Source organism: Giraffa tippelskirchi, chromosome 6, assembly GCF_054371585.1.
Source record: "Giraffa tippelskirchi isolate mGirTip1 chromosome 6, T2T-mGirTip1v1.2.pri, whole genome shotgun sequence".
NCBI lineage: Eukaryota > Metazoa > Chordata > Mammalia > Artiodactyla > Giraffidae > Giraffa > Giraffa tippelskirchi.
The window spans coordinates 111,797,375-111,813,167 of record NC_137280.1 but is presented as its reverse complement, the minus strand read 5'-3'; the positions used below and the strand labels follow the sequence as shown (position 1 = coordinate 111,813,167).

Genomic DNA, 15,793 nt, shown 5'->3' with positions numbered 1-15,793 from the left:
AAAGTTATTGTATGTGGTTTTGCTGAAGTAATCAACAGTACATGAGCTGACTGTAGCTAATGATATCACATTGTATATCAAGAACCTTATTGTCATTTTCTTTTCCAGAATTACTGGCTGAAATCATTCTTCATAGAGGAATTTTTCCTTGGTGACTAATTCACTGGGATTTCTCTCAATTTGGAATTTTGTCTTTATGACCAAAAGCTATTTTCCATATGAATCTAGTTGAGATGTCACTTTTTCCAAACTTGTTGCCCTGTCCTGGACAAAGAGTCATTTGATCAGTTCCTAAATATATCTTTCAACAATGGGGTTCTATTAGAAGATGCTGTCATATATTCAGCTCACAAATCTCTGTGGTGTCTCTGAAGATAAGAAAAATATTAGTTAAATATCTTAGTAAAATAATTTCTGAATGTACAATCAAATGATATTACAACTTGATCTTCTAGACTGTGACAGAAATATTCTAGATGAATATAGTAAGCATACTTTATTTGATGGTGAGGAACCTGTTGCCTATTTAATGATGTTGATTCTGGCTATCACCATATGGCACTCATAATAATAATGACAGTGATGATGGTACTGATGATGTTTGCCTAATGCTTATTGAGGATATTCCATGTGCCAGGTCCTTAGACCGCCTGATATGCCACATTTGGGAGACAACTAGAAAGGCAGAAACCCTGGCCCCATCTTAAAACTATTGATTCAGTATCTGAATTTTTACAAGCTCCTTGGGTAATTGTCTGCTTGTTACAATTTGAGAAGTAACAACCTAGTTGACCAGAGGGGGTACTACTTTCCATCATATTATGCCCTTCAGAGTCACATTAATTTACTTGAATGGCCCAAGGAGGCCCTTTATTTTTTGATTCCCTATGTCTTTTAATGTGCAAAGGTTACTACTAGGCTTTGAAATCGGTCCTGCTGGGTAGAAACCTAGTAGGAGAATTACCTGGGGAGCTTGTAACAATTCAGATACTGAATCTATAGTTTTAAGATGGGGCCAGGGTTTCTGCCTTTCTAATAGTCTCCCAAATGTGGCCTATCAGGTGGTCTAAGGACCACAGTTTGAAAACAAAGAAATTTAAAGCACATTGCCCTGGTTAAATATAGAACAAGTCAGTTGGCCTGCATAGCCCTGATAGGGATGCTACTAATTGTGGGCAACCACTAAGCTAGAGAAGCGTACTGTTTCCACTATAAGAGGTCTTTGCAATTCACTCGGTCTCTTAAGATGGACATTGTCAGGTCTTCAAATTATTTACCTAAATCTACTCACTTCATTAATGACCAAACTCAGAGTAGTAATCAAGTGTCCAGGCTTCAAGTCAAATGATTTTCAACTACTGCACTTTGAGCCTTACTTACCCTTGAAGTCATGATGGTTTTTGGTTGATGCTTGGAATTTACTTAAATCAGATGTGTCTTTATGTATTTCTCTTTCTGCTTAAAGTAGACTGCAAGGTATATAAAGTGTGGGATATCTGGGCTAATTGGGTTTCCTGTTGCTTTGATTCTGACCTTACGGCTTCCTATTCTAAGACCCAGCAATCTTTTAAAATCTACCTTGAGTATTTGAATACAACAACCAGTTAGTTAGTATCCTTTTTTGCTTCTAAAGTTGATTACAGAATTACTTTGCATCATTCAGGAACATGTGGCCACCGATTATTCATTCAGCAAATCTTTACTGAGCATCTACTGTACACACCAGACATTCTGCTAGGTGCTGAGAATTGATCTGGGACTAAAACCAGTTTTTCCCCCCAGGATGCTTCTAGAAGGGAAGAAAGATGTTATTTACATGTGCCTGCATATGTGCTCAATCACTTCAGGCTTGTGCAACTCTTTGCAACCCTATGGACAGTAGCCCACCAGGCCCCTCTGTCCATGGGATTCTCTAGGCAAGAATACTGGAGTGGGTTGCCATGCCTTCCTCAAGGGAATCTTCCTGACCTGGGAATTGAACCCACAAATCTTTCATTGCAGGCGGATTTTTTCCTCACTGAGCCACTGAGAAAGCCCATTCAGTTCATTTCAGCCGCTCAGTCGTGTCTGACTCTTTGTGACCCCATGAATCACGGCACGCCAGGCCTCCCTGTCCATCACCAACTCCCAGAGTTTACCCAAACACATGTCCATCGAGTCGGTGATGCCATCCAGCCATCTCATCCTCTGTCATCCTCTTCTCCTCCTGCCCCCAATCCTTCCCAGCATCAGGGTCTTTTCCAATGAGTCAACTCTTCGCATGAGGTGGCCAAAGTATTGGAGTTTCAGCTTTCACATCAGTCCTTCCAATGAACACCCAGGGCTGATCTCTTTTAGGATGGACTGGTTGGATCTCCTTGCAGTCCAAGGGTCTCTCAAGAGTCTTCTCCAACACCGCAGTTCAAAGGCATCAATTCTTCGGCCCTCAGCTTTCTTCACTGTGCAACTCTCACATCCATACATGACTACTGGAAAAACCATAGCCTTGACTAGATGGACCTTTGTTGGCAAAGTAATGTGTCTGCTTTTTAATATGCTGTCTAGGTGGGTCATAACTTTCCTTTCAAGGAGTAATCGTCTTTTAATTTCATGGCTGCATTCACCATCTGCAGTGATTTTGGAGCCCCCCAAAATAAAGTCTGACACTGTTTCCACTGTTTCCCCGTCTATTTCCCATGAACTGATGGGACCAGATGCCGTGATCTTAGTTTTCTGAAGGTTCAGCTTTAAGCCAACTTTTTCACTCTCCTCTTTCACTTTCATCAAAAGGCTTTTTAGTTCCTCTTCGCTTTCTTCCATAAGGGTGGTATCATCTGCATATCTGATGTTATTGATATTTCTCCCGGCAATCTTGATTCCAGCTTGTGCTTCTTCCATCCCAACATTTCTCATGATGTACTCTGCATATAAGTTAAATAACGAGGGTAACAATATACAGCCTTGATATACTCTTTTTCCTCTTTGGAATCAGTCTGTTGGTCCATGTCCAGTTCTAACTGTTGCTTCCTGACCTGCATACAGGTTTTTCAAGAGGCAGGTCAGGTGGTCTAGTATTCCCATCTCTTTCAGAATTTTCCTTAGTTTATTGTGATCCACACAGTCAAAGGCTTTGGCATAGTCAAAAAAGCAGAAATAGATGTTTTTCTGGAACTCTCTTGCTTTTTCAATGTTCCAGCAGATGTTGGCAATCTAATCTCTGGTTCCTCTGCCCTTTCTAAAACCAACTTGAACATCTGGAATTTCACTGTTCATGTATTGCTGAAGCCTGGCTTGGAGAATTTTGAGCATTACTTTACTAGCATGTGAGATGAGTGCAATTGTATGGTAGTTTGAGCTTTCTTTGGCATTGTATTTCTTTGGGATTGAAATGAAAAGTGACCTTTTTCAGTCCTGTGGCCACTGCTGAGTTTTCCAAATTTGCTGGCATATTGAGTGCAGCACTTTCACAGCATCATCTTTCAGAATTTGAAATAGCTCAATTGGAATTCCATCACCTCCACTAGCTTTGTTCGTAGTGATGCTTTCTAAGGCCCACTTGACTTCACATTCCAGGATTTCTGGCTCTAGGTGAGTGATCACACCATCGTGATTATCTGGGTCATGAAGATCTTTTTTGTACAGTTCTTCTGTGTATTCTTGCCACCTCTTCTTAATATCTTCTGCTTCTGTTAGGTCCATTCCATTTCTGTCCTTTATCGAGCCCATCTTTGCATGAAATGTTCCCTTGGTATCTCTAATTTTCTTGAAGAGATCTCTAGTCTTTCCCATCCTGTTCTTTTCCTCTATTTCTTTGCATTGATCGCTGAGGAAGGCTTTCTTATCTCTCCTTGCTATTCTTTGGAACTCTGCATTCAAATGGGAATATCTTTCCTTTTGTCCTTTGCTTTTTGCTTCTATTCTTTTCCCAGCTATTTGTAAGGCCTCCTCAGACAGCCATATTGCTTTTTAGCATTTCTTTTCCATGGGGATGGTCTTGATCCCTGTCTCCTGTACAGTGTCACTAACCTCCGCCCATAGTTCATCAGGCACTCTGTCTATCAGATCTAGTCCCTTAAATCTATTTCTCATTTCCACTGTATAATCATAAGGGACTTGATTTAGGTCATACCTGAATGTTCTTGTGGTTTTCCCTACTGTCTTCAATTTCAGTCTAAATTTGGCAGTAAGGAGTTCATGATCTGAGCCACAGTCAGCTTCCAGTCTTGTTTTTGCTCGCTGTATAGAGCTTCTCCATCTTTCCCTGCAAAGAATATAGTCAATCTGATTTCGGTGTTGACCATCTGGTGTTTTCCATGTATAGAGTCTTCTCTTGTGTTGTTGGAAGAGGGTGTTTGCTATGAACAGTGCATTCTCTTGGCAAAACTCTATTAGTCTTTGCCCTGCTTCATTCTGTACTCCAAGGCCAAATTTGCCTGTTACGCCAGATGTTTCTTGACTTCCTACTTTTGCATTCCAGTCCCCTAAAATGAAAAGGACATCTTTTTTGGGTGTTAGTTCTAGAAGGTCTTGTAGTTCTTCATAGAGCCATTCAAAGTCACCTTCGTCAGCGTTACTGATTGAGGCATAGGCTTGGATTACCGTGATATTGAATGGTTTGCCTTGGAAATGAACAGATATCATTCTGTCATTTTTGAGATTGCATCCAAGCACTGCATTTCAGACTCTTTTGTTGACCATGATGGCTACTCCATTTCTCCTAAGGGATTCCTGCCCACGGTAGTAGATATAATGGTCATCTGAGTTACATTCACCCATTCCAGTCCATCTTAGTTCACTGATTCCTGGAATGTTGACGTTCACTCTTGCCATCTCCTGTTTGACCACTTCCAATTTGCCTTGATTCATGGACCTAACATTCCAGGTTCCTGTGCAATATTGCTCTTTATAGCATCGGACCTTGCTTGTATCACCAGTCACATCCAGAACTGGGTGTTATTTTTGCTTTGGCTCCATCCCTTCATTCTTTCTGGAGTTACATCTCCACTGATCTCCTGTAGCATATTGGGCACATACCGACCTGGGGAGTTCCTCTTTCAGTATCCTATCATTTTGCCTTTTCATACTGTTCATGGGGTTCTCAAGGCAAGAATACTGAAGTAGTTTGCCATTCCCTTCTCCAGTGGACCACATTCTGTCAGACCTCTCCACCATGACCTGTCTGTCTTGGGTGGCCCCACATGGCATGGCTTAATTTCATTGAGTTAGACAAGGCTGTGGTCCGTGTGATCAGATTGGCTAGTTTTCTGTGATTATGGTTTCAGTGTGTCTGCCCTCTGGTACCCTCTCGCAACACTTGGGTTTCTCTTACCTTAGACGAGGGGTATGTCCTCATAGCCACCCCTCCTGACCTTGAACATGGAGTAGCTCCTCTTGGCCCTCCTGCGCCCCCACAGCCACTGCTCCTTGGATGTGGCATTGCTCCACTCATCCGCCGCCCCTGACCTCGGACATGGGGAAGCTCCTCTCAGCCATCACCCCTGACCTTGGGTGTGGGGTAGCTCCTCTAGGCCGCATGTCTGAGCCATCTGTCATAGCCGCTGCACTTGTAGTTTATTTATTTTATGCACAGTAGATTGTATCTGTTACTTCCCTACTCCTACTTTACTCCTCCCCAACTTTTGTTTCCCTACTGATAATCACTAGATTGGTAATCAAAGAGATCTTTTAGTGTTGTTGCATCTGGCAAAAGTTCATTCTTTTTATCTGTTCTAGAGGTTCAGTTGTGTTCAACTCTCTGTGACCCTATGAACTGTAGCCTGCCATGTTCCTCTGCCCATGGAATTCTCTGGGCAAGAATACTGGAGTGGGTTAGCATTCCCGTCTCCAGGGGATCTTCCCGACCCAGGGATTGAACCTGTGTCCCATGCATTGCAGACAGACTCTTTACCATCTGAGCCATCAGGAAGCTCTTTTTTATTGCAGAGTAATATTCCATTGTGTTTTTATGTGTGTGTATATTTGTGCATGTATATATGTATATATATATATATATATATATGTAAATATCTCACACTTTCTTTTTCCATTCATCTGTTAAAGGACACTTAGATTGCTTCCATATCTTGGCTGTTGGAAATAATACTGCTGTGACTACTGGTGTGTATATATTGTGTATATATTACATGTATCTTTTCAAATGAGTGTTTTGTTTTCTTTGGCTACGTACTCAAGAGTTGAATGGGTGGATCTTAGGTAGTTCTATTTTAGTTTAATGAGGCACCTTCATACTGTTTTCCATAGGGCTGCACCAATTTCCATTCCTGCCAATAGTATGAGGTTCCCTTTTTTCCACATCCTCACTAACACTATGGTCTTTTTTGATGGTAGTCATTCTGACAGATATGAAGTTATATCTCATTGCTGTTTTGATTTGATTTCCCTGATGATTAGCAATGCTGAGCATCTTTTCATTGTCTGTTGGCCATCTGTATGTATTATTTGCAGAAATGTCTAGTCAGGTCTTGAGCCTGTTTCTTGTTTCTTTCTTTCTTTTTTTGATATTGAGTTGTATGAGCTCGTTATATATTTTGGGTATTGACCCCTTATAAATCATATCACTTGAAAATATTTTCCCCATTTGGTAGCTTTTCCTTTTGTTCTATTGATAGTTTCCTTTGCTATGCAAACCCTGTTAAGTTTAATTAGGTCCCATTTGTTAATTTTTATTTTACTTACATTTAGGTCTATAGATCATTTTGAGTTTATTTTTAATATGGTTTGAGAAAATGTTCTAATTTTATTCTTTTACATACTGCTGTTCAGTTTCCTCCTCATCACTTATTGACCTCACCACTTATTGAAATGTCTTTTCTCTGTTGTATATTCTTACCTCCATTGTCATAGATTAATTGACCATAACTGTGTGAGTTTATTTTGAGGCTCTCTATTCAGTTCCTTTGACCTATGTATCTGTTTTTGTACAAGTTCCACACTGTTTTGTTTTCTGTAGCTTTGCCGTCTAGTCTGAAATTAGGGGATATGATACCCCCTTCTTGGTTTTATTTTCTGAATATTGCTTTGGCAATTTGGGATCTTTTATGGCTCCATGTAAATAGTACAGTTATTTTTTTGGTTTTGTGAAAGAGTGTCACATGTATTTTGATAGGAATTGCATTAAATCTGTAGATTGCTGTGGGTGGTATGCCCATTTTAACTTTATTGATTCTTCCAATCTGTTAACACAGGATATCATTCTATTACTCCTCTCATCTTCAGTTACTTCATCAGTGTTTTATAATTTTCAGACTATAGGTCTTTCACCTCCATGGTTAAGTTTATTCCTAGGCATTTTATTCCTTTTCTTGCCATTTTAAATGGGATTGTTTTCTTGCCTTTTCTTTCTGATAGTTCATTAGTGTATAGAAGAGCAACCAATATCTGTATATTCATCTTATATTCTGCAACTTTACTGAATTCATTTATTAGTTCTAATAGTTTTAGGGTTTTCTATTTATAGTATCATGTTATCTGCAAATAGTGACTATTAGATATCTTTTATTTCTTTTCCTTATCCGATTGCTCTGGCTAGGTCTTCCAAAACTACATTAAATAGAGATAGTGAAAGTGGCAACCTTGTCTTGTGGCTGATTTTAGAGGAAAGCTTTCATATTTTCTCCCTGTAGTATATTAGCTGTGGGTTTGTCATAAAAGACTTTTATTATATTGGGATATGTTTCCTCTATACCAACTTTGATGAGAATTTTTATCATGAATGAATGTTGAATTTTGTCAAATGCTTTTTATGCATCTATTGAGATGATCCTGTATTTTTATCCTTCTTTTGTTAATGTGGTACAGAATGTTGATTCATTTGCAGATATTGATCCATTCTTGCATTCCTGGAGTAAATCACACTAGTTCATGTTATATGATCTTTTCATGTATTGCTGAATTTGGTTCACTAATATTTTATTGAAGATTTTGCTGTTATATCTGTTAGAAATAATGGTCAATAATTTTCTTCTTTTTATTTTCTGTTGTATATTTGTCTGATTTTGAAATCAGGGTAATGGTGGCAGAAGCCCTAAGTATCATGTATAAGGAGGTCTTTTTCTTCTAAGTGTAGTCTCTCCACCTTCCTGTACTTACACTTTTACCTTGATGACAGCAGACCTGGAACATGAGGAGTCAGAGTGGGTGCTTGACATGGACTGGGCTTCCACTTGGGCAATCCTGGTACCAGTCAAACCCCAGATTGTGCCTGATCTCCTCAGCCCCGACCAGGACCTTGCTAGTTCTGTTTCCTACAACTATGCATATTCTCCACTGCGGCAGCCTTCACCCAAGTGGAGAGCTGCAGTGCAGAGCAAGAGAGCCTGGAGCAGGTGCTCAGCTCCTGTTGAGATGAATGCTGAGTGGTCACACAAAACTTGCTAGAGTCCCAGGCAGCTTCAACTCCTTCCTCTACCTTGTTTCAGGATTAAGCAAGCATGTGCCTGCTCTTCACAAGTCACATCTAAGTTTCTTACTGCTCCTCTCTCAGTCTCACTGGTTTTCAAACCAGTTAAGGAGACTTGACTTCTTGGTGTTGGACCACAAAGCTGGGGTGCCTCGCTCGTGATTCAAACTGCTCACTCCCCTGGTAGAATCTGTGGACCCAGGTATTCCTCCTCCTCCTCTCTGTCACCTCCTTGGGACACAGGTCTTGACCTAATTTTTTCTTTTCCTTTACTACCCAACTCTGTGTCTGCGGATGTTTCTTACTATCTTGGTTGTAGAAGACTCTTTTTGCCAGTCTCCAATTTGTTTTCAATGAGAATTGCTTTACATATGGAAGTATTTTTGATGTGTTTGCAGGGCAGAGTGGAGATCTACATCCACATATTCAACCATCTTGATCTCTCAGTTTTCAATATTTTCAAGCTGCATCTATATGCTAATTCATATACAGATTTGTTTATGCTAATAGTCCTATGGAAATACCATCTATTTTAACAACTCTTTAGCAAGCAGGTTATTCAGCTCAGTATTCACCTCTGAACACTCTCCTCTCAAATGAGCTATCTCTTCCTTTTTTAAAAAATAGACCTCACAGTCTTGGGAGCCAAATGGGAATTAAATTTATGTTCTGTGAGGAAATACTAAATAAAAATCAGCTCCCTTCTGAATTTGCAGACTCCCTCAACATTTCTGACAAGTATTCATTGTTGATATTGTGCTAGTCATGTTAACAATGAGCAGAATGGATTAGGTGTAGCTGTCATAAAACAAAGTTAGCCCCATGACTACCATAAATGTTTTTCCAATATTGTACATAATCTTTAATTTAGAAGAAAAATGACTTCATTGATATTAGGGCTATGAAAATGCTAGTATTCCAAACTAAACAGTAGCCATAGTAAAATGTTTTGCTTGCCATATTTATATGCTCAATTTTAATTTTTTCTATAAATAAATTTTAAAAACTCATATAGAATGGACATCTAATATAGCTCAGGCACAATAAGTAAACCAAACAATCACTTGATTGGTTCTTACTTTCAAGAGTTGTTCAATGAATTTAGAATCAAATAATTTATCTACCTCAAAAGATTACACAAACAAATTTATATCACCTTAGAAATGATGTCAGATTACTATTCCAAACAATTTCTATATTTTCATGATGATATTAATGCAATAATAATAAATATGTCATTTATTTTTATTCTCCCTTTTCCTATACTTATTTCTAAAAATTACTGAGTGTTAAAATAGTGGCAGCGTTCCTTCATTTCATTTTATGAATGCGCTTCATTATCATTTACTTCACTAACATTCATTTTCAGCTCTTCTTTAAAAAAAAATTTTGTTTTATATTGGAGCATAGCTGATTAACACAGCTGTGTGAGAGTTTGGGATTGGCATATCAGCTCTATCTCAGTGAGTGATGAGAGACACTTACCTGACAGATTGGACTGAAAAACAGAGAAGATTTTGGTGATAGAAACCAGTTAGAAATTCTAAAAGTAAACCACTTGAGAAAGAATGGACCTGTGTGGAATTAGTGGCTATGAGAATAAAAATGAAAAGGGAGTTTAGAATGCTATTTTAGGAACAAAATCTGTAGTATATAGGGCTGGATTGGGGTGGAAGTTGGTGAAATAAATGATAAAAGAGAGGATGATAGAGGATAGTAAGGAATAAAAGAGAGAGATAATAGAATTATGTCCATAACTTGTTTTTAAGCTTTTTGAGGATAAGGGCCACGGGTTACTTATTCGTTAGTTCTTTTAACAAATTTTCAAATAAATCTACAAGGATTTATCCAGTGCCACATACTGAACTAAGTGTTAGTAATACAAAAAAAAGTAAAAAATGAAATTCCTATTTTTGAACATCTGTTTATCAAATAAAATGATAAGGATATAAGGAAATAATTACTATAAAATTGAAATAAAATATCACAGATGTCATAATAGAGACATGGTAGTGCCATTTCCCCCTACCCTTTTTTTTTTTAACTAAGTAAATGTTAGTGAATTTCAGTATAAGGTACCGTTTGCCATTTCTGTCCTTAAGAGCAATGAATGTGGACCTGGCTACATCTAACCCCTAAGAATGAGTTGGTGAGATCTCAGGTATCCCAAATTGGTGACTGGCAAGGACATTGTGTTTCATTAGTGTTGAGAACAATGCTTATTTCTTTCTCCTCCTCTGACTTGACAACAGACACCTCATTTCAAATCCCAAATCACGAGAAATGAACTTATTTCTTCAAGTTAAAAATCTATTATTTCAAATAACTCCTTAGTGAGTATGTATATGCTCTTTCCACAGTCACAAGCTCCCACCCCCACTTGATTGGGTGTGATTGTCACCTGTCCCATTCTCCTCTCGTGTAAACCAGCTTTTATAAGGTGCTGACCCTGTTTACCTTGCTTGAAATAGGAGCAGTTCTACAATTCTTGACTCTACCAGTGCATAAAAACTGGAACAGCAGGCAATTCCTTTAACTTTTCTCATAATATACATACATGCTTAGTTGCTCAGTTGTGTCCGACTCTTTGCAACCCCATGGACTGCAGCCCTCCAGGCTCCTCTGTCCATGGATTCTCCAGGCAAGAATACTGGAGTGGGTTGCCACGCCCTCCTCCAGGTGGTCTTCTGAACCCAGGGATCAAACCCAAGTCTCCCATATTGCAGATGGATTCTTTGCTGTCTGAACCACCAGGGAAGCCCAAGAATACTGGAATGGGTAGCCTATCCCTTCTCCAAGGGATCTTCCTGACCCAGGAATCGAACCAGGGTCTCCTGCATTGCAGGAGATTGAAGCTGGATTCTTTACCAACTGAGCTACCAGGGAAGCCCTCACATTATATAGTGATAATAATGTTGTCCATAAACTGGTGTGGTCAACTTGAAATCTAGTCCTTGAATCCTTGACCTACTTAAGCTGGCTAGCCCAGGCTACCTGAAAAGGCACGTGAGTAGGTTACTCTTATTTGTTCTGTATTCAAGTTATCAGTTTTACAGAATGACCTCTTGATGCCTGGATAGAATAGAATTGAAATGGAACAGTGCCAGAACTTTACTTCAAAGAATGCCTTCTTCGCTCCATGATAGCTGCAAGAGAAAACAGTATAGGGGCTTTTTCCCTTCAAGGTAGAAGGCGGAGGATGACTCTTTGGCATGTGTTTAGGATTAGGACAGGGAGCAACTGCTGCCTCAAGTATCTTTCAGTTCAGTTCAGTCACTCAGTCGTGTCTGACTCATTGCCACCCCATGGACTGCAGTACGCCAGGCCTCAAGTATATTTACTGCTTGTTATTTTCAGCTTTTAGGATCTGCTAATGTATGTCTCAGGTAGGATCAAGTCCCAGTGCTTTAGTGAGCTTCACTGATTTCTGGGACTCCAGTCAAAGAACAGTTGAGCTCTTCAAAGGGTACGGAAGATTTTATAGATGGACCGATGGTATAGAGGTCTATTTTAGATTTCAGCATCCTTCATAACTCTATCAGAAACCTGAAATGGAACCGATTCGTAAGATTTTACAACATTAAGAGTCAGCAGAAATTGCCAGGCACTTTTGGGTTCACATAACACTAACAGAGAGTCTGTGAAGCACTTTGCTCTTTCACCAAGACTGATGAAAATTATATCTAAATTGGGAATAAACGCCTCCCTTCAAGGGTGTCAAGTTGCTTTGGGTTTGGTTAGATTTGGTGAGGTGATAGAGTTTCAGGTTCGTCAAAGCTCTAATTAGCAGTTACATGGTTTGAATAGAGTAGTACATAGATTTTACTGAAATGTGATTGACAGAATTCTTAAAAGCATGGGGGAGGATGCTCTCACAGAAAATAAATAATAAACATTGTTTGATGGTAAAAGATGGGGAACTACTTATTTAGAGCTGCACTGACCAATATGGTAGACATGAGACACAGTTAGTCATTCAAATTTAGATGAATTAGGATGACTGAATTACAACTTTTGTTCATTAGTTACAATAGCCACATTTCAAGTGCTCCATAGCCATATCTGGTTAGTAGTGATGGTCCTGGACAGCACAGACATAGCATGCTTAAGATTTTTATTGGCTAGCTCAAGAGACCAGCACTTTTGCATATATCAGAGTTTATTAAAACATAAAAAAATACATATATCTTCTTTTTCTCTGTCCATAATTTTAATTGTGAAAGTAACTGACTGGGGGTGATGAAAACCAAAGCTGTACTAACTCGTAATAGGAAACAAATCCTCGTGCCTCTTCCTTCAGTTGCCTTATGTCATCATTTGTTTGTGATACCTCTGGTGAGGATTGTTGCTTCCATGTTCCAAATAATCCACTTGTACATATTTCCTTGATTTATCAAATTTAGACAGTCACAGACTCTTAACATATAATATGATACATTTTTTCACTCTTAAAACATTTCCAAAGTTACTTCTTTCAGATCCATTTAAAATATTTCTATTGGTCATCATTATGAACATATGTAATAGGACTATTATGATGACCATTATGAATGTGTCATGATATTCTAACATAATAATAATTTTGACTAGTCAAGATTATATCACCTGACTATTTATGATGATAAAATATAGTCTTCTCCACTTCCCACTGCCTCTCTTTCAATATCTTGCAAACTTAATATACCACTGTATTATTTTATATAATCTATATTTATAATATACAGACACAATTTAGTCTTCCAAACTTTAATATTGTTTGAGTCTAATTGAGGCTGAGTTAATATTTATAAAATTATGATCACGTAAACATTATTAGGTATTGAATCAAGCAGCTAGAAAGATTTAAAGTGATGGATACATACCTTTGCCATTGACCTGTTCCTAATAAGGAAAAATATGATTAATAAAAATTTATAGGAGTATCTGGTGCCTTAACCATACTTCATATTATTCTAGATAATGTATGTCTTTCTATTCTAAATTGAGATATTATTTACTGGTGTGCTGTACAGCTCACCTTCTGAAATTACTTTCCCTTTTATTCCTGAGGAGCATATTTTAACATTTTAAACCCGATCCATGTCTTCTGCTTTTTATTTCTTTTTCATTTTGCCTTAAAATATTCCCATGAAAGTGTTTGAGAAAGGGCTTTGAGTGGTAAGTTTTTGAAGTCTTTGTATGTTTAATAATTTTTCCTTTATAGTTGATTAAATATTAGTATGGAGGAAATTTTAGATCCAAATCATTTTTTTAGAATTTAATAATTTGGTTGTGCTTTCTTTTGTATCCAGTCTTGCTTACGCCTTGCCTTTCAATTCTAGAACCTTCTTTTCATAAACCTCAAGTGATGTTCAACCTTTAGTACCATCTCATTTGACAATCCCTATCATTTGGCAGTTAGTATAGTTGTTGATGTGGTAAAGACAGACCAGAGAGATGATGTTCTTTTTATACTCTGATCGCTAAATCAGTAGTGAGTCCTGAAAGCTATGCAGAACATGTCAGCTGCTTAACTCACCAAGAAACTCAGTGGGCTCCTTAGAAGTATTTGATATCATTAGTCTTAGTTTCGAATTGTCTGGTCTCTGCACTCAGAATTCCATGAGAACATATGGTGCATAAAATATTTCAGTCTGTGTACATTCTCTCCAACTTCCCCACAGTGAAAGCTTTTCTCTACTGGGGAAAGATAGGCATTGATGTATTAACCTTCTGGGGATGAATTTTAACAATAAACCCATCGTGGTAGTCAGAGTTGTGTAATTTATGACGTAAGATATTCATCTGGCTTATTTTGTCATTTAAGTCAAGACCAAACCATCACATTTTAGGAAGCTGTCTTTTAGATATACCTAAAAATTCTAAATGAAAATCACCAAATGGTTTCTTTTGATAGGTCGTTTTTTTTTTTTTAGCCTGAACATTATTCTTTTATATATTTTAGCAGTCAGTGTAAGGGAATGAATAATACAAATCTAGGCAAATGGAACTTTTCCCAATTATATTCACTGAAACATTCACAGTTGGCCAGAGAAAATGAGCATTTAATATTTTTGTTACTGAGAGTAATTTAAAAAGGGAAAGTCAATTAGATTCATTTTTAGTTGGTATGTGTGTGGGCTACTAAAGGGGAAAAAAAAATGGAAGAAATATTGATGGCATTCAGTAAAAAAAATGAAGTGGGAAGTTAGAAAGCCAAAACAGACTATGTAAAAATAAATGCAAATAGTTAGAATGATAAGCAGACTGTTATATATTCTATAATGTTTATTCATGGAAGATTGAGAAAATTGAGAAGCCCTGCAACTTTTATATATGCACATGTACGTATGTGATGATTATAACTGACAGTCTAGGAATGATTAGTTAAAAGTACTGATGAATGAAATAAATTGTAACGTTATTAATACCTTACTTTAGGCCAACATTTTTCAAGACTTTTTTGTTTTGTTTTTGTTCTCATGGCAAGTTTGTTAGTCATCAGGGCAGTCTTCAATGAGAACTTGTAAAAGAAGTGAATTAACTTGCCCAAGGTTAAATAACTTGTCATTGGAAATGTTGGTGCTAGAAACCATATTACTTGTCCTCAATTTATTATTTTGTTTTAATTGTTGTTGGATCCCAGCCCCACCCCAGTAGGGAGAGAGAGAAAAATAATAACTCATCCTCACATAAAATAATGAGATGACAACTTGAAGCTCAACTTTTTGACAGTGACAACTGACTAAGGGAATGATAGCACTGAATTTTGCAGTTGGAACAATTTAGTAGAAGGTAAGGACAGGTCCTCTCAGAGCCCACTTACTCAACTTTATGAATTCTGAGGCTAGAATGAAGTCTACCTCTTCTGTGAGCATCTTGCATCAGTTCAGTTCAGTCGCTCAGTCGTGTCCGACTCTCTGCAACCCCATGAATTGCAGCACGCCAGGCCTCCCTGTCCATCACCAACTCCCGGAGTCTACCCAAACCCATGTTCATCGAGTCGGTGATGCCATCCAACCATCTCATCCTCTGTCGTCCCCTTCTCCTCCCGCCTCCAATCCTACCCAGCATTAGGGTCTTTTCCAATGAGTCAACCCTTCGCATGAGGTGGCCAAAGTATTGGAGCTTCAGCGTCAACATCAGACCTTCCAATGAACACCCAGGATTGATCTCTTTTAGGATGGATTGATTGGATCTCCTTGTAGTAAGAGTCTTCTCCAACACCACAGTTCAAAAGCATCAATTCTGCGGCGCTCAGCTTTCTTCACCGTCCAACTCTCACATCCATACATGACCACTGGAAAAACCATAGCCTTGACTAGACGGACTTTTGTTGGCAAAGTAATGTCTCTGCTTTTAAACATGCTATCTAGGTTGCATAGCCTGACTTAAAAGAATTCTTTTTCCAATAGG

At 38.3% G+C, this 15,793-nt stretch overlaps 1 protein-coding gene across 6 annotated transcripts in view; it reads left to right on the top strand.

Annotated features, from left to right (window-relative positions):
* Nucleotides 1–15,793, top strand: part of LOC145509795 (uncharacterized) — a 1,222,357-nt gene that overhangs the window by 670,527 nt on the left and 536,037 nt on the right. The gene's annotated exons all lie outside the window — the stretch shown is intronic.